The following is a 26,633-nucleotide window of genomic DNA, read 5'->3' on the forward strand; positions in this document are numbered from 1 at the left end:
GCCACACTGCCCAACGGCCCACCTAATCACAGGACAATTTACAATGAGCGATTAACCTACTAATCAGTATGTGGGAGGAATGCCATGTGCTCATGGGAAGGATCTACAAACTTTTTACAGAAGATGCTGGAATTGAACTCTGAACAGATGCCCCAATTTGTAAAAGCAATGTGCTACCCGCTACACTACTGTTGCACCCCTTTAATCCCTTTCCCAACCTTCTTATTCTGATTACTTTTCCCTTGCTCTCCAGGCCTGACAAAGGGTCTCAGCATGAAATATTGACATTTTATTCCCTTCCATAGATGCTTCCTGACTTGCTGAGATCATCCAGCATTTAGTGTTTGTTGCTGTGGATTTCCAGCATCTGCAGAACCTCTTGTGTTTATAAACAATTTGCTAATCGTACCTGGTTTGTGGACAGTTTTCCTTCTGCTATTTCATTTCAATAGCACTCGGTTGTACAGTTCACGGAGCTGAATGAAAATACATTAACTGCCATTATTTGGGTGCTATTTTTATTTGTTCAGATGGGTTCTTCATTTTCTTCTGCTCCTGCATCTTCTACATAGAAATTTGAAAAGGTCCAAAGGACTTACTCGCTGTAAAGAAACAACATGGAGCTGACACATTACTGACCAGATCCACATTCCCATCACAGTCACTCTGCTGTAGCAATGCCTAGCTGCATGAAGGACATATATATCACATTGCCATTGGCAAGTCTACAGCCTCAATAAATCTATCATGGATTTCAGTTAGTTGGGGCTCATTAGGAGCAGTACATTTTAGCTCAATTAAGCGGCTGTCCCAATTAGCCAAAGTTTCAAGGGAATATTTCAATGGTATAAAAAAGAACTACCATTTAACTTAACAACAATTTATGTCTTTAAATGAAATACAGAACAAATTGGATACTACTAATACCTCTACAGTGTTTTAAAACTGTATATTTGTTCTTCATATTTATTGACAGAGGAATTCATCTACCATGTTCATTTGATTGACTGTAACAAAATTAGCGCAGATGCCTAGTCCAGATAATGGACTGTCTTCACACAATGCTTTAGACATTTGCATCCTTCAAACATTCATTTTTATTGTAACATTCAAGATGACTGTCAATACCTTCATAATTCCTAATTTGTTGAAGTAGTGAAATCACTTCATTTTCACTCCTCGCTATTTCTGGTATCTCCAAGCCTAAATGTTTGAAACCGCAGTGAGCAAAACGGTTCAGCCATGTCTTTCTGCTTATTTCTTGCCAACTATTAATGTCAAAATTATTGCTTTTTGAACACAAACACACACAACTGATGTTATTTAAAAGCTGATTGCTGTCAGCACAGTGTAGTTTCTAATTGGCATGCAAGTGCGAATGATAGATGCCATTTAGAATCCGTTCGGCAACAGTCTCCTGCCCTGATTAAGCAGAATAGAATAAATGATGGGATTCATGGCTAATTTCTCAATTTAGTTTATATTCTTTAAGAGTTGTCCCAAATAAACGGCTGCCCTGATTAACTCATAAACCAGTTAACGAGAATCTACTGTGCACTCTAATTGGGGAATGAAGCTTAGGGAGTGAGTTAGTGGTCTTCCAGTCAGCAATTACAGAATATAATATGCAATAGTATAGCAGAGGAACATTATGTCTGCACCAGTGAAGATGCCAATCTGAACAAATCCCACTTGACTGCATTTGGTCTACATTTGTATTTGCATCTCTCTGTTCTCAGCATGTTCATGTGTCTGTGTAAATGTTTATTAAATGTTGCCATTTTACCAGCTTGAAACCACCTTCCCCTGCCAGCACGTTCCAGACACTTACCACCCTCTGTGCAAATAAAAAACTTATCTGGCATATCTCCTTTGAACATCCCCCTTCTCACCTTAAAGTTATGACAATTAGTATTTGATCTTTCCATTCTGGGCAAAGGACTCTGATTATCTATCCAACCTTTGCCTTTCATAACTTTATATACTGCTGTTCGAATGCATCTCAGTCTTTGAAGCTCTAGAGAAAACAATAAAAGTTTGTCCAACCTATCCTTTCACTAAAACTGTTCCAGGCAACATCATTTGAACTTCTTTTGCACCTTTTCCTTTTTATAAAGTGGTGACCACAACTGTGCACAATACTCCATACCTAAGGAAAATTTTATACAATTGCCACAGAAATACTTGACCATTATATTCAGTGCACTGACTGCTGAAAGCAAGCATACATGCACCTTCTTTACAACCTTATACATTTGAGTTTTCACCAGCATCCATATATCCGCTGTATATCAATGCTCCTCAGGGTCTTGCCATTTACTCTATACTTTCCTCTTACTTTAAATCCCCCATGGTGCAATGTCTCACATTTCTCCAACTCCATCTCCTATTTTTCTGCCCAACTCCCATATCAAGTCAAGACACTTTTTATTGTCATTTCGACCATAACTGCTGGTACAGTACATAGTAAAAATGAGACAACATTTTTCAGGACCATGGTGCTACATGAAACTATACAAAGACTACACTGAACTACGTAAAAACAACACAGACAAAAAAAAACTACACTAGACTACAGACCTACCCAGGACTGCATAAAGTGCACAAAACAGTGCAGGCATTAAAATAAATAATAAACAAGACAATAGGCACAGTAGAGAGCAGTAAGTTGGTGTCAGTTCAGGCTCTGGGTATTAAGAAGTCTGATGGCTTGGGGGAAGAAACTGTTACATAGTCTGGTCGTGAGAGCCCGAATGCTTTGGTGCCTTTTCCCGGATGGCAGGAGAGAGAGGAGTTTGTATGAGGGGTGCGTGAGATCCTTCATAATGCTGTTTGCTTTGCAGATGCAGCGTGTAGTGTAAATGTCTGTAATGGCGGGAAGAGATACCCCGACGATCTTCTCAGCTGACCTCACTATCCGCTGCTGGGTCTTGCAATCCAAGATAATGCAATTTCCAAACCAGGCAGTGATACAGCTGCTCAGGATGCTCTCAATACAACCCCTGTAGAATGTGATGAGGATGGGGGGGGGGGGGGGGGGGCGGTGGGAGATGGACTTTCCTCAGCCTTCGCAGAAAGCAGAGACACTGCTGGGCTTTCTTTGCTATGGAACTGGTGTTGAGGGACCAGGTGAGATTCTCCACCAGGTGAACACCAAGAAATCTGGTGCTCTTAACGATCTCTACCGAGGAGCCATCGATTTTCAGTGGAGAGTGGTCGCTCCACACCCTCCTAAAGTAAACAACCATCTTTTTTGTTTTGTTCACATTCAGAGACAGGTTGTTGGCTCTGCACCAGTCCATTAGCTGCTGCACCTCCTCTCTGTATGCTGACTTGTCATTCTTGCCGATGAGACCCACCATGGTTGTGTCATTGGCAAACTTGATGATGTGGTTTGAGCTGTGTGTTGCAGCACAGTTATGGGTCAGCAGAGTGAACAGCAGTGGACTGAGCACACGGCCCTGGGGGGGGGGGCCCCGTGGTCAGTGTGATGGTGTTGGAAATGCTGCCCCTGATCCGTACTGACTGAGGTCTCCCAGTCAGGAAGTCTAGGATCCAGTTGCAGAGGGAGGTGTTCAGGCCCAGTAGGCTCAGCTTTCCAATCAGTTTCTGAGGGATGATTTTGTTGAATGCTGAACTGAAGTCTATGAACAGCATTCGAATGTACGAGTCTTTTTTGTCCAGGTGGGTTAGGGCTAGGAGGAGGGTGATGGCAATGGCGTCGTCTGTTGAATGGTTGGGACTGTACGCAAACTGCAGGGGTCCATTGAGGGGGGCAGCCAGGTCTTGATGTGCCTCATGACGAGCCTCCTGAAACAATTAATGATGATGGATGTGAGTGCAATGGGACGGTAGTCACTTAGGCAGGACACTGAAGACTTCTTCAGCACGGGGATGTTGGTGGCAGCCTTGAAGCATGTTGGAACGATGATATGATCAATGTCCTACTTTATCTTTAGACAACTTTCCTTACTACCAACAACTCCATCAATTTTTGAGTTGTCTACAAGTTTACTAAATAGACCTCCTGCATTTTTATCAAGGACATTTACGGTACATTTATTATGAATAATAGAGGTCCAAGCAATAATTGTTGCAGAACACAACTAGCCACAAAATTTCAGGTTGAATAACATCTCTCCTCCACTATCATTTGTCTTCAACGACCAAGCCAATTTTCTGTCCAATTTACTAATTCACCATTAATCCCAAGTGCCTTAATCTGCTGGACCAGTCTATTATGGGAAACCTTAACAAATGCTTTACTAAAGTTGATGTAGACAACATCCACTGCCCTGATCTCATCAGTCATCTTCTTCATTTCATTAAAAAGCATAATCAAATTTGTATCAGTACCTTCCCTCATACAAAGCCAATTTAAATAGCCCTCATAACTCAATGCTTTTCTAAGTGCAAGGAAATCGTATCTGCAGGGATCATCTCCAATGATTCCCCCTCTACTGATGAGTGATTCACTGGCCTGTTGGAAGGTAATAGGTGAAGGAACCAAGATGATGGAATCTGTTCGTAGAGGAAGGTGGAACATAAAATAAAGTAGTTCAGATAGTTAGGGAGGAGAGAGAAAAGGGACAGAGAGAGAAGTTTATCTGAAATTAGAGCAGGACAGTGAAGGCAGCAGGGACCAGACATAGAGTTTGTGTTTGGGACCCTGCTAAGTTCTCCCTCTACTTCCATTTGCAGACCGCATCTCCCTCATAATTCCTTACTCCACCTTCCTCTTCTATTTGATTCCATCATAAAAACATAGAAAACATACAACACAATACGGGCCCTTCAGCCCACAAAGCTGTGCCGAACATATCCCTAACAGAGAAATACCTAGGCTTTACACATAGCCCTCTATTTCTCTAACCTCCATATAGCCACACACGAGTCTCTTAAAAGACCCTATCGTTTCCGCCTCCACCACCACTGCCGGCAGCCCATTCCATGCACTCACCATTCTTTGCCTAAAAAAACTTACCCTTGACAATTGTATGTACTTCCAAGCAACTTAAAACTGTGCTCTCTCATGCTAGCCATTTCAGCCCTGAGGAAAAGCCTCTGACTATCCACATGATCAATGCCTCTCATTATCTTGTACACCTCTATCAAGTCGCCTCTCATCCTCTGTCACTCCAAGGAGAAAAGGCCGAGTTCACTCAAACTATTCTCATAAGGCATGCTCCCCAATCCAGGCAAAATCCTTGTAAATCTCCTCTTCACCCTTTCTATGGTTTCTACATCCTTCCTCTAGTGAAGCGACCAGAATTGAGCACAGTACTCCAAGTGGGGTCTGACCAGGGTCCTATATAGTTGCAACATTACCTCTCAGCTCTTAAACTCAATCTCATGATTGGTGAAGTCCAATGCACTGTATGCTTTCTTAACCACAGAGTCAACCTGCGTAGCAGCTTTGAGTGTCCTATGGATTTGAGTGTCCCCAAGATCCCTCTGATCCTCCACATTGCCAAGAGTCTTACCATTAATACTATAATCTACCATCATATTTGACCTACCAAAATGAACCCACCTCACAGTTATCTGGGTTGAACTCCATCTGCCACTTCACAGCCCAGTTTTGCATCCTATCAATGTCCTGCTGTAACCTCTGACAGCCCTCCACACTATTCAGAACACCCCCAACCTTTGTGTCATCAGCAAACTTACTAATCCATCCGTCCACTTCCTTATCTAGGTCATTTATAAAAATTACAAGGGGTAGGGATCCCAGAACAGATTCCTAAGGCACACCACTGGTCACTGGCCTCCATGCAGATTATTACCCGTCTACAATCACTCTTTGCCCTCTGTGGGCAAGCCAGTTCTGGATCCACAAAACAATGACCCCTTGGATCCCATGCCTCCTTACTTTCTCAATAAGCCTTGCATGGGGTACCTGATCAAATGACTTGCTGAAATCCATATACACTACATCTATGGCTCTACCTTCATCAATGTGTTTCATCACATCCTCAAAAAATTTGATCAGGCTTGTAAGGCACGACCTGCCTTTGACAAAGCCATGCTGACTATTCCTAATCATATTATGCCTCTCCAAATGTTAATAAATCCTGCCTCTCAGGATCTTCTCCATCAACTTACCAACCACTGAAGTAAGACTCACAGGTCTATAATTTCCTGGGCTATCCCTACTCCCTTTCTTGAATAAGGGAACAACATCGGCAACCCTCCAATCCTCCGAAACCTTTCCCGCCTCATTGATAAGACTCTTGGCAGTGTGGAGGATCAGCGGGATCTTGGGGTCCGAGTCCATAGGACACTCAAAGCTGCTATGGAGGTTGACTCTGTGGTTAAGAATGCATCAGTGCATTGGACGTCATCAATCGTAGGATTGAGTTTAAGAGCCGAGAGGCACTGTTGCAGCTATATAGGACCCTGGTCAGACCCCACTTGGAGTACATCACCAGAGGCTCAGCAATCCCTCCCTCATTTCCCACAGTAGTCTGGGGTACATCCTGTCCAGTCCCGGTGACTTATCCAACTTGCTGCTTTCCAAAAACCCCAGCACATCCTCTTTCTTTATATCTACATTCTCAAACTTTTCAATCCACTACAAGTCATCCCTACAAATGCCAAGATCCTTTTCTGTAGAGGATACTGAATCAAAGTATTCATTAAGTACCTCTGGTTCCATACAAACTTTTCCATTGTCACACTTGATTGGTCCTGTTCTCTCACATCTTATCCTCTTGCTCTTCACATACTTGCAGAATGTTTTGAGTTTTCCTTAACCCTGACTGCCAAGCCCTTTTCATGGCCCTTTCTGCTCTCCTAATTTCATGCTTAAGCTTCTTCCTGCTAGCCTTATAATCTTCTAGATTCATATCATCATCTAGTTTTTGAATCTTTTGTAAGCTCTTCTTTTTTTCTTGACTAGATTTACAACAGCCTTTGTGCACCATGGATCTTGTACCCGACCGTCCTTTCCATGTCTCATTGGAACGTACTTACTCAGAACCCCATGCAAGTATCTCCTGAACATTTGCCACATTTCTTTGGTATTTTTCCCTGAGAACATTTGTTTCCAATTTATGCTTCCAAGTTCCTGCCTGATAGCCTCATAGTTCCCCTCACTCCAATTAAACGTTTCACTAACCTGTCTGTTCCTATCTCTCTCCAATGCTATGGTAAAGGAGATAGAATTGTGATCACTATCTCCAAAAAGCTCTCCCACTGAGATACCTGACACCTGACCAGGTTCATTTCCCAATACCAGAACAAGTACAGCCTCTCCTCTTGAAGGATTATTTACATATTGTGTCAAGAAATCTTCCTGAACACACCTAACAAACTCTACCCCATCTAAACCCCTCACTCTAGGGAAATGCCAATCAATATTTGGGAAACTAAAATCTCCCACCACAACATCTTTAGTCCTTTGGAGTTACTTTCATCTTTAGTGCTTTGGAGTTACTATCACTCAAAATGTGCATTCCTGACATAGCATCTTATTTGTTGCTCCAGCTCTCAGCATTTGCACTCCACTTGTGTTTCCATGAGAATTCTCACCAGTTGTGTTGCCAGCTTCAATTTCAGACACACTCACAGTGCCTCAACCCTGCCTGTGTCTCACTCACATACACACACACACACACATTTAATAAATAAGAACTTCTCACCATTTCCTTCAAAAGGAAAAAAGGTCCCATAAAATATAGAAACATATACAAATATGGAGTAAAAGCACAGGTTAATGTGAGTTGCCTTGAAGCATAATAAATCTGAAGACCTCCAAGATCCTTTTTTATGGCAGCCAAGAAGCTTCTGTAGAAAAGGTTGCCATGGAGTTGAAGGGGAAGGCAGTCTTCCTAAGAGGTACATGCTGTATATCTTCAGTGCATCTGACAACCTAATTGCTCCCCTGTGATCACCTCCACAGCTCAGTACTATGAAGCAGATACACAGCACCACCATTCTCATGGACACTTCTCTCTGGAAGCAGCCACAGCTTTATAATTCTCTCTGGATGCACCTAGAATACTTGTCACCCCATTATAAGCAGAAGGGCGAAGCGTTGGAAAGGACAGAAAAGGTTTAGCAGAATGCTGCCTGGATTAAAGGATAATTTTTTTTTGGTAAATTTAGAGATAAAGCACCGTAACAGCCCTTTGTGGTCCAAAGAGCCCATGTCCCCCAATTACATCCACGTAGCTAATTAGCTGACTAAGCAGTACATCTTTGGAATGTCGGGGGGGGGGGTGTTGTAGCTGGAGCACACGGAGGGAACCTTTCATTGCACAGGGAAAGAGTACAGACTCCTTACAGATGGTGCTAGAACTGAACCCGGGTTGCTGGCACTGTAATAGAGTTATATCAACAACTTTGCTACTGTGATGCCCCTATAAAAATGTGCTATAAATAGAAGTTAGACAATCTTGCTTTGCCTTCTCTGAAGCATCACAGGCTGAGGGGAGATTTGATAGAAGTTCATATGGCACAGCCAGAGTAGACAGCCATGATCTTTTTCCCAGGGTTAAAATGTCTAGTTCCAGAGGGTATGCATTTAAGGTGAGAGGGAGTAAGTTCAAAGGAGACTGGTGGTGAGTGACTGGAATGTGCTTCCCAAGGTGGTGGTGCAGTTAAGTACTATACAGGCATTCAAGAGACTCTTAGATAGGCAGATGTATATGCAAGCAATGAAAGGATATGGATGTTGTCTGGGCAGAAGTAATCAATTTAGTAGGCATTTGATTACTTAATTAGTTTGGCACAACATTTTGGGTTGAAGAGTCTGTTCTATGTTCTTTGTTCAGCACAGTGAATTATACAGATGTGGGCCAGCAGTAATTCAGCTAGAAATGTGCTGATGAAGAAATACTGTCGCTGACACTTGTAGAAAGCAATACATTGACAGGAACTCAAAGTCAAATCTTCTTGCCAATGTGCTGCTGCGTTTGCTCCTTGTTTTGTTAAGGTCACAGGCCAAATGTTTAGCATTTAATTTCTGTCAGCAAGTCGATGCTGTGCACCAGCTGGTGCATTTAGATGTGCATCTGGTGCTGGGCAAACACAGCACATGCTCAGGTTAATCGCACCTGGGAATGTCCAAGCCAGTTTCCTGAGGGTGGTCATGCTGCATGAGTGCTTGGCTCTGTGAGAACCGTTCTTTTGGAATCTGGTCTAATTTAGTCCAAAAAAGGCAATAATTTAATAGAATGAAGTCTTTATTGTAGCAACAAGTAACACAGTCAAAAAGAAAGGAACTCTGACTTATGGAGCCAATTGCTGTGTAATTAATCCTACACTTTTTCCACTTATTGGGGTCTCTTACAAGTTGATGATAGGCTTTGGTTCTCAATCTTTCAGGCATAGTTTGCTGAGAAATAGACCCAGAGCACTTGATTTTATACATGTGCAGGAAAGTACATTCTTATTTTCTAAATGCATACCATTCTCCTAACAACTGGACTCTACGCAGTCAGTAGATGCCTACTTACGGCTAAATTATTGATTCAAGACACCACACCATTATTCCAGCAAATCTAATTAGCATGCTCAAGATTTATAGCTAACCCTGTATAGAATGGGCTATTTGACCTGGAATTATTGTAGAAAAAAAACATAGCTGATGGACCCAAACTTGAGGAAGAAACGTGGTACCAAATCATTGAAGAAGCTGATAGAGCAAATGACCAAGTATTTTGTCAGAGAGACCCAACAAACTGTATATGGTGGAATTTGGAGCAACAAGCAAACTGTTGGAGGAACCCTGTATCAGGATTCAACCCAAAACATCCACATCTCCTTTATCCTCACTGATGCTGCTCAGCCTGTTGAATTCTTCCAGCAGTTTGTTTGTTGCTCCTGGTTTAAAATGCAATAACAGTGAGAATGGAAAATGAGGAAGCAGAAAGATTTTGGAAGGGAATTACAGAGCTTTGTCTCTCGAGAGCAGTCTTCATAGCTGCCTGTGGTACAACAATTTAAATTTGGGATGGACAAGAAGACAAAGTTGGAATAAACACAATCTGATTGTAATTTTAGAAAGCAGAACTTTGAAAAATAAGAGCAAAACTCAGTCAGCAAGAAAAACATGGTAGTTAGACTTCTAACTGCAGCTCTTCACTGCCAATAGCTAGAATTTCAGCAGAGATATTATTTGTTCCTAAGGCCTAGTTATTTTTGTGTTGTGATATGGCAAGGCTGGGCTGATTAGATTGCAGTGGATTGGAATAAAGAGCACTCATAATTATAGTTGTAGAAGGCTTTGAAATCTTCTTTCCAAAATGCATTGATCCCCTAATCATCAGGGAGACTTCCACCAGGCTAGCTTGAAGAAATCACTGACCAATCACCACCAGCATGTCATCTGAAGAACCAGAGCAGCCAACACACCCAATCATGGCAACGCCACCATCAAGAATGCTTACTGTGCCATCCCACATCTGCACTTTGGCAAGTCAAATCACTTGCCTTTACTTCTGTTGCTGGCATATAGGCAGAGACTGAGGACTGTAGTACTAGTGGTGAGGACTTTGAAGTTGTTTTAAAGGGAGGTGGAGGAATATTTACAGCATACTTTGAACTGGTGAATTAGACCATATTCAGGGATTCATCTTGAGATCTGAATGAATATGCCGTGGCCATCTCTGACTTTGTTAAGGATCAATGTGAGATTTCAAGGACATACCAAGTTTTCCCAAACCTGAAGGCCTGGATGAACCAGAAGATTTACAGTCTGCTGAAGGCTAGTTCTATCCTGGTCCAGTTCTGATTCAAGATCCTATGAGAAGTTTCTGGTTTCTCTTTTAAGATGGCACTATTGAAGATGTGTGACAGTTTTCTGGTAAATCTTAAGTCAAGAGATTCAACTAAAAACATCACTTACAACATCTTTTCTGCAGAAAATTGTAGTGAACTTTCGCTGCAGACAGGGAGGAGAGAGGTGGAGGCGAGGCTGTTTCGGGGAATGAGTCGTGCTGGGGCATTGCGAGGCGCGATGTGTTCAGGCTGCAGACAGAGGCTGAGTTTGTATCACTGCCAGAAATGGAGTGAGCGATTTGGAGAGAAGTTGATACAGAGGAGTTTTGATGCCCGTCCACCTAACGCAGGTGTGAGGTTGGAATGCTCCAAGCACTGAGCCAATTTGGTGAGGTCAAGATTGGGTTCAGGCTGGGTGGCCCAAGCGTATCGGTGAGCCTAGATTCACATCCTGCAGTGTGGAAATACCCCGTGGTTGGACAATTTAAATGTCAGCCCAGGTAGGCTGGAAGCCTAAGGGTCGGGTTGGCTTTGCTCACTCTACTGCAAACGTTTATTCCTTTCTCTGTGGTGCCCGTTGCTGTGCATTTCTTACCTGCTGGTGTGATGAACTGGTGTCCGAGGCTTGTCTTGGGCCTACTCCTACTGCTCCGGAAGCAGATCTGGGACTATTATCTTGCTTTTGTTGTTTGCTTGATAACCATATAACCTGATGCACCGTCAATAACTCTAGGAGACTGGAAGTGAACGATAGGCTTTTATTAACAGCGAAAAGGGAGCACGACATGTCGAAGACTGAGGGAGGAGTAGTGCCCCAATCGCCTTTATACAGGGGTCTGTGGAAGGAGCCACAGGAGCAGTCAACAGAGGGGCGTGTCCAGACAGGTATATATAGTTTACAACATTCACCCCTCCTTTGTTTTAAAAGAGAGTCCCCACATGGTGAAGTTTCTGACAAGTGTATTTACAGATCAAGTCTATCAGGCTGTCAAGTCCGTTGCTGCGATCTACGTAGCACCGGTGGTGATTGCACCGGTGCTGGTGGTTGTGCTGGCTCCGGCCTGACTTGAGATGTCAACCCGTTAGGCATCAGTAACCCCTCATGCGTGTGCATGGCACCCGGTATGGGAGTGTCGTAAGGAGTCTGTGTAGGACTTGGCGTGCTTGGTGTCTCGTGGGTATATACATCGGTGGGTACGGGGTTCATAGTCACCGTGGAGTGTTCGGGGTAGGGGTCTGGTGCTCCTGCGGCGCCAGGTCGCGGATGGAGTCTGTGTCCTCCCGCCCATCAGGTAAGACCACGTAGGCATACAGGGGGTTCGCATGAAGTAGGTGAACCCTCTCGACCATCGGGGAGTATTTATTGCTCCTCACATGTTTCCGGAGCAGCACTGGCCCTGGGGATATCAGCCAAGCCGGTAGGGAGGTCCCAGTGGCAGACTTCCTGGGAAAAGAAAAGAGTCGCTCATGAGGGGTGGCATTGGTGGATGTGCATAATAGGGAGCGGATGGAGTGGAGTGCCTCGGGGAGGACCTCCTGCCAGCGAGAGACCGGCAGTCCCTTTGACCTAAGGGCTAAGAGTGTGGCCTTCCACACTGTGGCATTTTCCCTCACCACCTGTCCATTCCCCCAAGGATTATAGCTCGTGTTCCTACTAGTAGCAATACCCTTAGCCAGCAGGTATTGGCGCAGCTCATCATTCATAAACGAGGACCCTCTGTCACTGTGGATATAGCAGGGATATCCGAACAGAGTGAAGAGCTGGTGCAGGGCCTTTATGACTGACGTGGCAGTGGTATCGGGGGCAGGAGATGGCAAAAGGGAACTGCGAGTACTCGTTGATTATGTTAAGAAAGTAGACATTGCAGTCGGTGGAGGGAAGGGGGCACTTAAGTCGACACTCAGTCGCTCAAAGAGGCGGGTGGCCTTGATAAGTTGTGCCTTTACAGGACGGTAGAAGTGTGGTTTGCACTCAGCAGAGACTTGGCAGTCCCTGGTCATTGTCCTGATTTCCTCAAGGGAGTAAGATAGATTCCGGGCTTTCACAAAATGGTAAAGCCGGGTGACCTCCGGGTGGCAAAGATCTGCATGGAGGGCGTATAGCCGGTCGAGTTGCGTGCCGGCACACGCTCCCCGGGATAGGGCATCAGGGGGCTCATTGAGCCTTCCAGGCCAGTACAGGATGTCATAGTTGTAGGTGGAGAGTTCGATTTTCCACCTCAAAATTTTATCATTTTTGATTTTGCCCCACTGTTGGTTGCTAAACATGAACGCAACTGAGCGCTGGTCGGTCAGCAAGGTGAACCTTTTGCCGGCGAGATAGTGCCTCCAGTGCCTAATAGCTTCCACTATGGCCTGGGCTTCTTTCTCCACCGCAGTGCCGAATTTTAGGGCCCTGAAGGGTACGAGAGAAGAATGCTACCGGCCTTCTTGCCTGATTGAGGGTAGCAGCCAGCACGAAGTCGGAGGCGTCACTCTCTACTTGGAAGGGAATGGTCTCGTCCACCGCATGCATCGTTGCTTTGATAATGTCCACTTTACTGCGGCTGAAGGGGAAAATGTGGTGGACTTGACCGGGGCGGGGCGGGCCTTGTCTGCGTAGTGAGGAACCCATTGGGCGTAATGGGAAAAGAAGCCCAGGCACCATTTGAGGGCTCTGTGGGTGTTGGGAAGAGGGAGTTCCAAAAGGGGGCACATACGGTCGGGGTCAGGGCTAATGACTCCATTCTCCACGACATACCCAAGGATAGCGAGTCGGGTGGTTCCGAACACATACTTGTCCCTGTTATAGGTAAGGTTAAAAGCTTTGGCCGCTTGGAAAAATTGTTGAAGGTTGGTGTTGTGATCCTGCCAGTTGTGACCGCAGATGGTGATGTTATCCAGATATGGGAACGTGGCCTTCAGTTGGCACTGGTCCACTATCCAGTCCATTTCCCTCCGGAAGACAGAGACACCATTTGTGACTCCGAAGAGGACGTGCAGGAAGTGATAAAGCCTGCCGCCCGCCTCAAAGGCGGTGTAGGGGCGGTCCTCTGGGTGCATGGGGAGCTGACGGTAAGTGGATTTTAGGTCTATGGTCGAGTACACCTTGTACTGAGCTATCCGATTGACCATATCCGCGATGCGGGGTAGGGGGTACGCGTCAAGCTGCGTGAACCTATTGATGGTCTGGCTATAGTCCACAACCATCCTATTTTGCTGCCCGTTCTGAACAACAACCACCTGTGCCCTCCAAGGACTTGTGCTTGGCTCCCCTCCCTGAGCAGCCGCTGCACCTCCGACTTAATGAAGGCCCTGTCCCATGCGCTGTACCTCCTGCTTTTAGTTGCCACAGGTTTACAGTCGGGGGTCAGGTTGGCGAACAGTGGTGGAGGAGGGATCTTGAGGGTGGAGAGGCCACAAGTGGTGTCTGTAGCGCGGCTGTAGGCATGGTGTTGGGTGGGATGTGCGGGTCGGTGTGTGTGTGTGGTCAGTAGTGGGGTATGTGACGAATTCCCACAGAACAGAGGATTTCTGACAATGATTGGTGGGAGGGGCCCGTCATACTCCATTGTCACACTTTTCAGGTGGCTCTGGAAGTCGAGGCCCAATAGCACAGGGGCACACAGTTGAGGCATGACCAGTAAGATAAAGTCCCGATATTCTGTGCCCTGCACCACTAGTGTCACTACACAACCCCCCCCGGATATCTGTTGTATGCGACGCAGAAGCCATGGTGACCCCCTGGCTTACCAGCCGTGTCACGAGTCCGCAGCGTTGCACCGTGTCCGGGTGAATAGAACTCTCAGCACTGTCCTTGTCAAACAGGCAGCTAGTCCTATGCCCCTCCACCAGGATGTCCATCATTGACCTTGCCAGCTGGTGTGGAGCGCTTTGGTCAAGGGTTACAGAGGCCAGAGTTGAATCACCGTTTTGGTCCGGCACGGTGGGGTGCCCGGTAAGCACCCGTGGGTCGTAGGCGGTGAGAGGTGGTGCTGACCAAGATGGCCACTCCCATGCCTCGCACGCGGCGGGCAGGCAAGATGGCAACCCCCATGCCTCGCACGCGGCGCTGCTCGACCCCGCTCGTGGTGTGGACTTACAGGCCTTGGCGAAGTGGCCCTTCTTTCTGCAGCTGGAGCAGGTAGCTTCTCGGGCCGGACAGTGTTTTCAGGGGTGCTTCTTGAGTCTGCAGAAGTAACACTTCGCTGACTCACGAGTGGCAGCAGCCATGGTCGATTCGCCGGCGGGTTGCGGGGACTTCACGGACTCGTGACTAGCAGCAGCCGAGGTCGATTCGCCGGCGGGTTGCGGGGTCTGCAGCATCTACGAGGCCGTCAGGAGATCGCGCGCCTTGAGAGCGTCAGCGTGGTGCAGAGTGGCCTCCAGCGTGTCGGCCAGCTCAATCGCCGAATGTAAGGTAAGATCGGTGTGTTCCAGCAGCCGCTGGTGCATGTACACTGACCTGATCCCCACGACGAAGGCGTCTCTTACCAGGAGCTCCGTATGCTGTTCCCCCATCAGCCCCCTGCAATCGCAGGCCTGCACAAGTGTCTGTAGGGCCCGGACAAACTCAGCGCTCGACTCTCCTACCCACTGCTGCTGTGTCGCTAAGCGATAACTTGCATAGACGGTGATTACCAGCCGCAGGTATTGTCTTTTGAGGGCGTCCATCGCGCCCTGGTAGCTCGGTTGGTCCCTGATCATGGAGTAGACCCTTGGACTGGCCCTGGAGAGGAGAACTCTGTGCATCGTGGCAGGCTGTCACTTAAATCTCCTCCAGGTACGATTCAAAACTTGCAAGCCAGAGCTCAAAAGCGTTGCCGGCTTCCTGGGATTGAGGGTCGAGATCCAATCTGTCGGGTCGTAAAATACTCTCCATGCTTTAAAAATGCTGTTAATAAAATTGATGCACCATGAATAACTCTAGGAGACTGGAAGTGAACAATAGGCTTTTATTAACAGCGACAAGGGAGCACGACATGTCGAAGACTGAGGGAGGAGCAGTGCCCCAATCGCCTTTATACAGGGGACTGTGGGAGGAGCCACAGGAGCAGTCAGCAGAGGGGCATGTCCAGACAGATATACATAGTTTACCACATAACCACAAAACAATTACAGCACGGAAACAGGCCATCTCGGCACTTCTAGTCTGTGCCGAACGCTTACTCTCACCTAGTTCCACTGACCTGCACTCAGCCCATAACCCTCCATTCCTTTCCTGTCCATATACCTATCCAATTTTTTTTTTAAATTACAATATCGAACCTGCCTCTACCACTTCTACTGGAAGCTCGTTCCACACAGCTATCATTCTCTGAGTAAAGACGTTCCCCCTCATGTTACCCGTAACTTTTGCCCCTTAACTCTCAACTCATGTCCTCTTGTTTGAATTTCCCCTACTCTCAATGGAAAAAGCCTATCCACGTCAACTCTATCTATCCCCCTCATAATTTTAAATAGCTCTATCAAGTCCCTCCTCAACCTTCTACACTCCAAAGAATAAAGACCTAACTTGTTCAACCTTTCACTGTAACTTAGGTGCTGAAACCCAGGTAACATTCTAGTAAATCTCCTCTGTACTCTCTCTGTTTTGTTGACATCTTTCCTATAATTTGGTGATCAGAACTGTACACAATACTCCAAATTTGGCCTCACCAATGCCTTGTACAATTTTAACATTACATCCCAACTCCTACACTCAATGCTCTGATTTATAAAGGCCAGCATACCAAAAACTTTCTTCACCACCCTTTCCACATGAGATCTCACCTTCAGGGAACTATGATGTGTGTGTGTTTTCTCTTTCTCTCTCTCTCTCTTTCTCTGTGCAGTGATTTTTGGTATTTTTTAATTAGATTTTATTAGATTATTAGAGTATTAGATTATTTCTTAGATCATAAAACCATAAGAGATAGGAGCAGAATCGGGCTATTCAGCCCATTAAGTCTGCTACATCATTTCATTATGGCTGATCCCAGATCCCATTCAACCCCATACACCTATCCTCTCACCATATCGCTTGATGCCCTGACCAATCAGGAATCTATCGGCTTCCACTTTGAATATACCCACGGACTTGGCCTCCACTGCAGTCTGTGGCAGAGCATTCCACAGATTCACCACTCTTAGGCTGAAAAATTATTCCTCCTTACTTCTGTTGTAAAAGGTCACTCCGAAATTTTGAGGATGTGGACTCTAGTTCTGGATACCCTGAAACATCCTCTTCACATCCACCTTATCTAGTTCTTTCAACATTCAGTTAGTCTCAATGAGATCCCCACACATTTCTTCTAAATTCCGGTGAATACAGGCTCAAAGCTGCCAAATACTCCTCATATGTTAACCCATTCATTCTCAGAATTATCCTCATGAACGTCCTCTGGACTCTCTCCAATGACGATACATCCTTTCTGAGATAAGGGGCCCAAACAGTTGACAATACTCCAATTGCGGCCTGTGGATGCTTGTAAGCAGACAAATTTCAAGGTGTATAATTGACACATTCTTTGCTAGTAAATGTGCAATGAATCTTTGAAGCCCAGGTGTGATATGTGGAAGGCTGGTGTGGAAACAAAAAGATAATTGCAAATGAAGTTAGAGACAGAATCTGACGTGTGACAGCTGTGGCAGGGTTTACATTCTGTTAGTTCCTTTAAGGCAAAACCTAACAGCATAATTAGCAGTGCTGTTTCACTCAATGAGCTCAGTGCCTTTTAAGCGTGATTTTAAAGGGAGAATAACACTGGGCCTGTGATGCACCATCAATAACTCTCTGAGACGTGAAGGCGAGATATCGGCTTTTATTGACTGGAAGAAAGAACAAGCAGTGGTTGACCACCATACTACATCCTGGAGACAGAGAGACCGGGCTCAGACCTCCATCACCTTTATACAGGGGTCTGTGGGAGGAGCCATGGTCAGTGGGAGTGGCCACAGGAGCAGTCAGCAGGGGGCGTGTCCAGACAGGTATATGTAGTTCACCACGGCCTGTTTGAATCTTCACAGCAAAATAAACAAACTTGTGATCTTTGCCTTAGATGCCGATGTCCGAATATCGTTCAACAGGATTACACTCATAAGGCATCAGACCTTGGTTGTGAACCTGGGCTGATACTGAAAATCTTTCCCAACCAATATGCCGGAGTACTTAAGGATATCCTCACCTTAAAACTCTTACTGCTGCAGTCTGAGGTTCTCAACTGCTTCAAACGTGCAGCAATATTTCTGGTCTCTCAGAAGATCATAGTGAGCTGCCTCAAGAACTTTTGCTTGATATCACTCACATCTCTGTGACAAAAGTGCATCTAGTGGTTGGACATGGCTAGAATTGACTCTTGCTTGAGAAAAGACTTAAACCCGCTGCAATTTATCTATCACCACCACAGGCTTACAAAGGATGAAATCCTTCTATCTCTCTACTCTTCTATGAAGTGTGTACCTACATAGTAATATATATACCAGACTGCTGTTTATCACTTACAGCTTGACATTCAACATTATTCCCTCACTACTAAAAATCAAGCTTCAAAACTTGGGCTGCTGTATCACTCTCTGCAATTGAATCCTCAATTTCGTTTTTTGGAAGACCACAGTCAGTACAAATTAGTAATAACACCTACTTGCTGACTATCAACACAGGCAGAAAACTCAAGGATGTGTGCTTAGACCACTGCTCTACTCTCTCTACATTCATGAATGTATGGCCCAGCACAACTCAAGTACCTCCTATAAATGTTGCAGAGAACACAACAATTGTTTGCAGACTTTCAGATGATGATGAGGGGCAGTACAAGAGTGAAGTAGATCATCTAGTTAAGTGGTGTCACAACAGCAGCCTCACACCAAATGTCAGGATCTGTGGATTTCAAGAGGTTGATGTCAGAAGAACACACACTACTTCTCACTGGGGGATCAACGGTGGAAAGGATGAGCAGCTTCAAGTTCCTGGATGTGAATATCTCTGGGCCAACACATCAATGCATTCATGATAAAGACACTTCGGCAAATATATTTCATTAGGAATTTTAGAAGATTTTGTAGGTCACCAATGGCTCTTAAAATTTCCATAGATGTATAGAGGAGAGCATTTTGACTGGTTGCATCACAAGCTGGTATGAGAGCTCCAATGCGCTGGGTCATGATAGGCTGTGGAAGTTTTAGACTCTGCCCAATCCATCATCAGCACCACACAATATACCTGGTAGAATGCTTAGAGGATGTGTAGATCAGGTAGCAGATGTTCACACTGACATTCTCAACATCTCCCTGAGCAGCGCCATCGTTCCAACGTGCTTCAAGGCCGCTACCATCGTCACCGTGCTGAAGAAGCCTTCAGTGTCCTGCCTTAATGACTACCGTCCCGTTGCACTCACATCCATCATCATGAAATGTTTCGAGAGGCTCGTCATGAGGCACATCAAGACTCTGCTGCCCCCCCTCACTGGACCCCCTGAGCACGGGGGCCCCCCAGGGCTGTGTGCTCAGTCCACTGCTGTTCACTCTGCTGACCCACGACTGTGCTGCAACACACAGCTCAAACCACATCATCAAGTTTGCCAATGACACAACCGTGGTGGGTCTCATCAGCAAGAAGGACGAGTCAGCATTCAAAGTGGAGGTGCAGCGGCTAACAGACTGTCTCTGAATGTGAACAAAACAAAAGAGATGGTTGTTGACTTCAGGAGAGCACGGAGTGACCACTCTCTGCTGAACATCGACAGCTCCTCAGTAGAGATCGTTAAGAGCATCAAATTTCTTGGTGTTCACCTGGCGGAGAATCTCACCTGGTCCCTCAACACCAGCTCCATAGCAAAGAAAGCCCAGCAGCGCCTCTACTTTCTGCGAAGGCTGTGGAAAGTCCATCACCCACCCCACCCCCATCCTCATCACATTCTACAGGGGTTGTGTTGAGAGCATCCTGAGCAGCTGTATCACTGCCTAGTTCAGAAATTGCACCATCTCGGATCGCAAGACCCTGCAGCAGATAGTGAGGTCAGCTGAGAAGATCATTGGGCTCTCTCTTCCCGCCATTACAGACATTTACACTACACTTTGCATCCACAAAGCAAACAGCATTATGAAGGACCCCATGCACCCCTTATACAAACTCTTCTCCCTCCTGCCGTCTGGGAAAAGGCACCGAAGCATTTGGGCTCTCACGACCAGACTATGTAACAGTTTCTTCCCCCAAGCTATCAGACTCCTCAATACCCAGAGCCTGGACTGACACCAACTTACTGCCCTCTACTGTATCTATTGTCTTGTCTATTATTTATCCTAATGCCTGCACTGTTTTTGTGCACGTTATGCAGTACTGGGTAGGACTGTAGTCCAGTGTAGATTTTTTCTGTGTTGTTTTTACGTAGTTCAGTTTTGTACTGTTTCATATAGCACCATGGTCCTTAAAAACGTTGTCTTGTTTTTACTGTGTATTGTACCAGCAGTTATGATTGAAATGACAATAAAAAAGTGACTTGACTTGACACTCACCATCATTAAGGAACCTCATCATTTGGAATAAGTCATTTCCTTATTACTGCCATCAGAGAGGAGGCACCGGAGCCTTAAGACCCGTAATCAATGATTTAGGAACAGTTCTTCCCCTCTACCAACTTATTTCTAAATAGACCATGAACTAATTATTCATTTTAATGCTCTATTTATTTATGTAATTTACAATATGGCTGCCACAAAACAAATTTCACATCATATGCCAGTGATAGTAAATCTAACTCTGATTCTGATGGCTCCTCTGTCACAGATGATTTCACCCTTGCCTGAGATACTGAAGCCTTAGAAGCCTTAGAAGAACCCATGCTCATCATAACTGTCAGAGAGTTGCTAATGTTCCAATTCCTTTCTATCTCTGTGAATTCCTTAGGTCATGGGTTTTCAGAACCACTCACTGCCTTAAAGTGTCAATAAAACTGTTTTCCTTTCAATAATGTCGGGGCCTCCAGCACAGGAAAGCCTTGCATTTGAGGCTGTTGGGCACCATCATCATCAGAAAAGACATAGCAGGGGACAGTAGAGATAATATAATCACATCCATCTGCAAGGAAGAAAGCACTTCACCATGTTAGCAACTGAGAAGTCTCCTACTCTCTTGAAATGAGACAGTTATTTCATCAGGGTCCTCATCAACCACTACTTTTCAATAGGTGAAAGGCTGCTCCCCAAATCATAGTGGATTCTGCCCATTTAGAGATGCAGTGACCATGATCCTTACCACACTGGAACATCGGGAACATGTAGGGAGCATCACCAGGCATTGCACATGGTCTTTCTCAATTTCAGTAAAGTCTTTGCTTTAATCATTCAGGAGAAAATGTGGAACTAAGATGACTAGTTCTAGGACCTGAGAGCACAGCCTCAGCATAGAGGCACGTCCATTTAGGAAAGAGATGAGAAGCAATTTCTTTAGTCAGCGAGTGGTGAATCTGTGGAATTCATTGCCATGGATGGCTGTGGAGGCCAAGTCACTGATTATATTTAAAGCACATGTTGATAGGTTCTTGGTTAATGAAGGCTTTAAAGGTTCAGGGAAAAAGGCAGGAGAATGGGGTTGAGAGGAATAATATATGGTATCAGCCATGATGAAATGGGCTGAGTGGACTAATATTGTTCCTATGTCTTATGGTTTTACAGAACACCCATCTTAAATTCAGCTACCCAGAGAAGGAAGTATTTACCTTATGTTTGCTTTGTGATGGCATGCAAAGCCAATAGTAATTAATGTGTCCACAGCAGAAACATTCACAGTGAAGATCAATGTCAAACAAGACTATATCACTGTCCAACACCTTTCCCCATCATTCTTACCACAGCCACCCATTCTTATCACAATGTTGTGCCTCTCTTTTAACAATATTCCTGTTGGAGTGGAACTAATCTTCAGGACCAAGGGGAAATTGTTTGCCCCTCAACAAACACATTTGAGAATCAAGATCATGTAGCTGAGCTGCACTACACAGACAAGGTGTGCATTTGTACATATTCAAAGGATGAACTCTGAGAGATTTTCAACTCAATTATTGAAGCATATGAGTGGATAAGAACTACACATAATATCTGCAATGCAAAGGTCTTTGAAAAACTTGCCCTCCTCCACCATAATCAATGGACCCATGAACCTGCCTCAATATTCTGTTCTCTTTTTGTACTACTTATTTATACACAAAATAATCTTCAAGCTTCTGAACCTTCTCCTGGAAGGAACAAGGATAAAAAGTGTGTTGGCTGGGTGGGTCGTGTCCTTGATTATCCTGGCAGCACTGCTCCAACAGCATGCGGTGTAAAGTGAGTCCAAAGATAGAAGATTGGTTTGTGTGATGTGCTGGACTATGTTCACGATCTTCTGCAGCTTCTTCCGGTCTTGGACAGGACAACTTCCATACCAGATTGTGATGCATCCTAGAAGAATGCTTTCTACGGTGCATCTATAAAAATTAGTGAGGGTTTTAGGGGACAGGCCAAATTTCTTCATCTTTCTCAGGAAGTAAAGGTGCTGGTGGGCCTTCTTGGCAGTGGTCTCTGTTTGGTTAGACCAAGTCAGGTCATTTGTGATATTCACCCTGAGGAACTTAAAGCTTTTGACCTGTTCCACCTGCGCACCACCGATGTAGATGGGGTCGTGCGGTCCGCTACTCCTTCTGAAGTCAACAACCAATTCCTTCGTCTTGCTGACATTGAGGGATAGGTTATTGTCTTCGCACCATGCCACCAGGTTCTTAATTTCCTTTCTGTACTCAGACTCATCATTACCCAAGATATGGCCTACAATTGTGGTGTCATCAGCAAACTTATATATTGAGTTCGATGGAGACTTGGCTACACGATCATGGGTGTACATTGAGTACAGCAGGGGGCTGAGTACACAGCCTTGTGGGGCACCGGTGCTCAGGTTGATTGTAGAGGAGAGCTTGTCCCCTATTTCTACAGCCTAGGTCCTGTCTGTGAGGAAGTTGAAGATCCAGCTGCAGATCTGAGTGCTAAGACCCAGGTTCCGGAGCTTAGGAATCAGTTTATTTGGAATGATGGTATTAAAGGCAAAGCTGTAGTCAATGAAAGGGAGCCTTACATATGCGTCTTTATTCTCCAGGTGTTTTAAGGAGGAATGTAGTGCCAGAGAGATGGCATCTGCTGTTGACCTGTTGCTCTGGTAGGCGAATTGCAAAGTGTCGAGGTTGACCGGTAGGTTATGGTTGATGTGTGCCATAACCAATCCCTCAAAGCACTTCATAGCAATTGATGTCAGAGCCACAGGTCGGCAGTCATTCAGGCATGCCACCTTGCTTTTCTTCGGCACCGGGATTATCGTTGCCTTCTTAAAACACAAGGGGATCTTAGACTGAAGCAGGGAGCAGTTGAGGATGTCAGCAAACACTCCAGCTAGCTCGCTTGCACAGGCCCAAAGAACCGTCCCGGGACGCCATCTGGGCCTGTCGCTGTCCTTGGATTTATCTTCAGGAAGGCTCTTATAACGTCTTCCTCGGTGACGATGAATCACGATGCCACCAGGTCTGGTTAATCCGGAGGGGGCGGGATGCTCCTCTTCTGTTTGAATCTTGCGTAGAATACGTTAAGTTCATCAGGAAGAGAAGTTATTGATATTCCCAGATTTTTCTTTGCACCCAGTGATCTCATTTAGACCCTGCCATAGTCTACTGGCATCCCTCTGGTTAGCCTGAGCTTCCAACTTGGCTCGATATTGCCTCTTGGCGCCCTTAATGGCTTTCTGGAGTTCACGCCTGGCTTCCGTGTAGCGACTGGTATCCCCGGACCTAAAGGCCGCAGCTCTAGCCTTCAAAAGGGACTGGACATCATAATTCATCCAAGGTTTCCAGTTAGGGAATACCCGGATCATCTTGCGAGACACACAGTCCTCTGTGACTTTCCAGATAAAGTCTGTGACAGCTGAGGCATACTCATCGAGGTTAGCTGCCGAGTCCTTGAATACTAACCAGTCCACCGATTCGAAGCAGTCACGGAGGACCTCAGCCGTTTCCTCCGTCCAACGCGACACCTCTTTTGACACCGTGAACTCCCGCTTCAGTTTCTGTTTGTAAGCCGGGAGGAGGAGTACGGCTTGATGGTCCGATTTTCCAAAGTGAGGTCGTGGGACGGAACGGTAGGCATCCTTGACTGCTGTGTAGCATTGGTCAAGTATACTCGGGCCTCTAGTGGAGCAGAAGATGTGTAGGTATAACTTTGGCAGCGCTTTTCTGAGGTTGGCCTGGTTAAAGTCCCCAAATGTAATGAGCAAAGCCTCCGGATACCTGTCTCAATTTCACTGATGTTGGCATACAGTGTATTCACAGCACACTCCACGTCTGTTTTGGGGGGAATGTAGACCGCTGTCAGTATGACTGAGGTGAATTCCCGTGGCAGACAGTTCACTCACAGATGTTCCAGGTCCGGACTGCAGGAGCTTGTCAGTGCCACTGTGTCCGAGCACCACGCAGTGTTGATCAGTAGGCAGACAGCAACTTCCTTCGTCTTGCCCGAAGACGCCGTGCGGTCCATCTGATGGATCGAAAATCCTTCTGGTCGGATGGCACAGTCGGGGGTGGCAGGGGAGAGCCAGGTCTCTGTGTCATGGTGTCATGGATTATTGATTACCTGACTGGCAGACCACAGTATGTGCGCTTGCAACACTGTGTGTCAGACAGAGTGGTCAGCAGCACTGGGGCTCCACAGGGGACTGTCCTGTCTCCCTGTCTCTTCACCATCTACACCTCAGACTTCAACTACTGCACAGTCTTGCCATCTTCAGAAGTTTTCTGATGACTCAGCCATAGTTGGATGCATCAGCAAGGGAGATGAGGCTGAGTACAGGGCTACGGTGGGAAACTTAGTCACATGGTGCGAGCAGAATCGTCTGCAGCTTAATGTGAAAAAGACTAAGGAGCTGGTGGTGGACCTGAGGAGGACTAAGGCACCAGTAACCCCTGTTTCCATCTAAGGGGTCAGTGTGGACATGGTGGAGGATTACAAATGCCTGGGGATACGAATTGATAATAAACTGGACTGGTCAAAGAACACTGAGGCTGTCTACAAGAAGGGTCAGAGCCGTCTCTATTTCCTGAGGAGACTGAGGTCCTTTAACATCTGCTGGACGATGCTGAGGATGTTCTATGAGTCTGTGGTGGCCAGTGCTATCATGTTTGCTGTTGTGTGCTGGGGCAGCAGGCTGAGGGTAGCAGACACCAACAGAATCAACAAACTCTTTCTTAAGGCCAGTGATGTTGTGGGGGTGGAACTGGACTCTCTGACGGTGGTGTCTGAAAAGAGGATGCTGTCCAAGTTGCATGCCATCTTGGACAATGACTCCCATCCACTCCATAATGTACTGGTCAGGCACAGGGGTACATTCAGCCAGAGACGCATTCCACCGAGATGCAACACTGAGCATCATAGGAAGTCATTCCTATCTGTGGCCGTCAAACTTTACAACTCCTCCCTCGGAGTGTCAGACACCCTGAGCCAATAGGCTGGTCCTGGACTTATTTCCACTTGGCATGATAAACTTATTATTATTTAATTATTTATGGTATTAAATTGCTAAATTTCTTCACTATTCTTGTTTGGTGCGGCTGTAACGAAACCTAATTTCCCTCGGGATCAATAAAGTATGTCTGTCTGTCTGTCTGAAACTGAATACACAGCAGTTCTGCATCTCCCTGCAGTAGGTGAGTCTCCCTTTAAGATCATCCACCTTGTTCTCGATGGCTTGCACATTAGCTAGTAGGATGGTGGGCAGAGGGATCCTAAAGCCCCTCCGCTTCAATCTGACCAGCAGCCCAGCTCTTTTCCCATGCTTCCTCGGTAAATAGTGCATCTTTCCAGGTTTTCATCGATGCAGTGTGTTGTTGACAGCTCTTTGAGGTTGGTGGATGCGTCCCGCGGGGATCGATTGGTGGGTCGCGTCGTTGGGTGCTCCAGGTCGGGCCGAGTGACGGGGGAGACTCCGCTGCCACTTCCAACTGCTGGGGGCCCGGGCTGTCGATTGTGTCAGGCCCAGAAGCCAACACTTAATCCCAGAGGGCCGGGCTGCCAGCTGAAACAAGTCCGTGAACTGAGTCATGGTTGCGGAGGCCTCTGCTCCAGCTGAGCCCCGGGCTCGATTTCCGAGGTTGGCAGCGGAGGCCTCACTTCCGGCAGCTGTGGATTGCCACCAACGAGGCTCTACGGTGGTCACTCCAGGGAAGCGTCTGGGGTACCTTGAGGTCTCCGACGTCACTTCTGTGTGGTCGTCTGATTCGGAGAGGTGCTGATCGGAATGGGCCGCGTCTCCAGGTGCTTCGACAAGGTAGCAGGCCGCAGGTCTCCGGGAACGTGGTGCACCTCGGACCAGGCCTCGTTGATCGGGTCCAGGTGCGGTCCAAAGTTGAAGAAGCAGTTCTGGCGCGTTGGTGATCTTCAGCTGGGTCAGTAGCTTCGCCAGAGTGTTGTTGATCTTGCTAGATGTAGCAAATTGGAGGTTTAGAAGGGTTTCTCAGGTATAGGATAGTGTAGAGGGCAGTTTGCTGAGGAGAGCACATGCAGAGTCGCCAGATACCAGCACCATCTTAATAACCTATTATACTTAGGAAAGTGGACACTGAGTGTATGATCCTGGTCTTCTGTTGTTGTAGCCCATCCAATTCAAGGTTCAATGTGTGTGCATTTCAGAGATGCTCTTTTGCACATCACTGTTGTAGAATGTGGTTATTTGAGTTACTGTTGTCTTCCTGACAGCTTGAACCATTTTGTTCATTCTCCTCTGACTTTTCTCATTAGCAAGGCATTTTTTGTACACAGAATAGCTACTCTCTGGATGTTTTTTTTTTGTTTTATGCACCATTCTTTGTAAAGTCTAGAGATTGTTGTACATGAAAATCTCGGGAGATCAGCACTTTCTGAGATACTCAACAATTTGCCAGGTG

Source organism: Hemitrygon akajei, chromosome 3 (genome assembly GCF_048418815.1).
Source record: "Hemitrygon akajei chromosome 3, sHemAka1.3, whole genome shotgun sequence".
Classification (NCBI taxonomy): domain Eukaryota; kingdom Metazoa; phylum Chordata; class Chondrichthyes; order Myliobatiformes; family Dasyatidae; genus Hemitrygon; species Hemitrygon akajei.